We start from the raw sequence: 2593 nt of genomic DNA, 5'->3' as shown, positions 1-2593 counted from the left end.
TACTGATCTTATTATAAAGCATAGTGTAGCTGGGGACCAGGGGACAAATGAAATAATCTGTACAAATATAGAACAAAAAGATAGTCCTTGCCTTGGTGCAGCTGCAGTATAAGTACCGTATCAGCACAGCATACAGCCCAACTGACGAGGGTGGTAAGAAAACAATGGAACCTCACTGTCAGCATGCTCTGACTTAATACAATCACTTAGTACTAAGTCTGGATAAAGCACAGGCAGCTGACAATCAGCCTAGTAAAAACCCTTGGTTGGAGAAACAGATTTAAGCTTTTTGCAAAAATGGCCATTCAGCAAAGAGCACTGCTGACCCCTTGCACATACAGTAGCTCCCAATGAGAGCCAGTCTGTAGAAGTCAGTACTCTCAAAAGGTTGCTTTCAGGAGGAAAATACTTATTAGTACATGACAGAACTGATCCAGTCTATTAAAAACCTCATGGAATGTGAAGAAGATGAACTTGAAATCCTTGGCAGAGTGACAGGTACAGATGAAAGGCCCATAAGGCAATAGGAGAAATATTCCATCTATCCAGGCTGTGGTGTCAACACTTTGAGGAAACAGAACTTATCATAACTGACTCCACGGAATAAATCACTCACCAATTAGGAGCACACTTCCCAATACATTAGACATATGAAATTCCAAAACAGATGCCTAAAGACGGCAATCATACCAGCATGCTGACAATCACATGGTATGACAGCAGAAATGACCACAACAAATATGAGCTGTTTATCTCCGGAGTGTGAATGATTACAATTACTTATGATGTCAGGCTATGGGAATGAAAGTGCAACAAGGAAAGACAGGCTGGACTCTCACCAGAGTGGTAGGGTACTTGTTTTGTATGGTATCTCTTCTGGCTGAAGCTGAGGCAGACAAAAAAAAAAAAGAAAAGAAAAAGGCCAGTGCTCAGATTCAAGCACTTATACCAAGCTTCAGCTAGGTATAAGAAACCTGAAAACTTAAAAAGCCAAATGATGCAGTGCTTCATCAGGAACAGAAGATAGGAAAGTGGAAGATGAAAATTAATGAAATATTGAGGAAACATGCAGGAGGAATACAAAATGAGCAGATAACAGTGAACCTGATTAGTAGGAAACAAGGAGAGATGATTGTGACCTAGCTGGGATTGAAGCTGCTGCTCTTTACTAGCTGGTTAAAATCTTATACGAAAGGATTTCAAAATACAAAGTGAGCCCTTCAAAAGCAAGATGATGCAAATGCTTTGAAGTGAGGTAGAAAAAAAGTCACAGAAATCTATCCCACCTCAACACCTGCTTTCTTGAGCGTCAGCAAAAAACCTTTAACTCTGAGACTGACATTAGTATCATCTGTATGGTCTGGAATTAAGAATCTGAAGTTCAACAAAATAGTGAGAGATCCTTGCACAGAGAGAATGCTAAAATGCAAACAACCCTGTCTTCTTAAAAAAAAAAAAAAAAAAAAAAAAAAACAGCCACTCTGAAGTGTTTTATTAGTTGAGGGAAATGTTCCCTCCTGAGCAGTGGAAAAAAGGAGTTGTCAATAAACTAAGCAATCTGCAATAACTGGAAAAGAGTCACATAACTGTTAAAGGGAAAGATTTTCTATAGACTAATATTACAGAGGGTGAAATAAGTATCTTTATAAAGATAAAATATATATAAAATATATTTTTAAAAACTAAAAAAATAAAATAACTTTTATTTTAAGCCTTGTGTTATAAGAATACATAGGGTGGTAGGCTTCCTCATCTATCTTATCAGTTAAAAAAAACCAACATTATTTAATGTTTCAAGAATATAACGAGGGAGACAGCAAAAATGTCATTACATCCGTGCAGCAAGCTGCTCATTATTAATTTGCTGTTTATTTGTTCATGTCAAACAAAAACATCTGCATTTACCACTCTGACAAATAATGACCTATATTTCCTATTTCAGGAACTTAATTTAAATAGAAGAGATAGAGTAGCAGGAAAGGAATATAGTGTCTTTTTGTGTCAAATGAGGAACTGAGACATTGAGAGACTTGTCCAGAAGGAATCGGGAAGGTCATAGCAGAATTATGTATCTTATTTGACCTTTCTAAATCCTAGTGCTGTGCTAGACTTGAAAGATGATCCATTCTGTTATTGTTTTTAAACAAGATGCTACAGAATCAGGATGCCATGGAATCACGCTGCTGCTCCCTCTCTTCCTCCCTTTGTATATGAACACATATTTTTTCCTGCCACTTGTGTGTTTGAGAATATTCCTCTCCTGCAGTATTTAGAAGTACATTTATGGCAAGAGGTTACGGTTGGCATGTCTGGTGATCCCAGTCCATTTCGGGGCAGTATGAGAGGGCAGTCCTAGAGGGAGGAGGCAGGGGGAATCAGTGCACGTTTGGCTTCCTTTCACCCAGCAAAATCGAGCGCTTGGCTTTTCTTCTGGTGGCCCTGACACACGTAAGACCTTAAAAATCCCTCCTCAGCAAAGGAGGTGTCAGAGGGTGGGTTAGCCCTGAAGCATAGTTGGGAGCTGACTGTCCCGGGGCAGAGCGGAGAGGCCCGGGCCGCCAGCTGGGAGGTTCAACATTGCCTTTTTAGGGCT

The sequence above is a fragment of the Apteryx rowi genome, unplaced genomic scaffold, assembly GCF_003343035.1.
Source record: "Apteryx rowi isolate R43461 unplaced genomic scaffold, aptRow1 scaffold_811, whole genome shotgun sequence".
Classification (NCBI taxonomy): domain Eukaryota; kingdom Metazoa; phylum Chordata; class Aves; order Apterygiformes; family Apterygidae; genus Apteryx; species Apteryx rowi.
The sequence above is the reverse complement of the archived record's forward strand: the minus strand, read 5'-3'. Positions refer to the sequence as shown.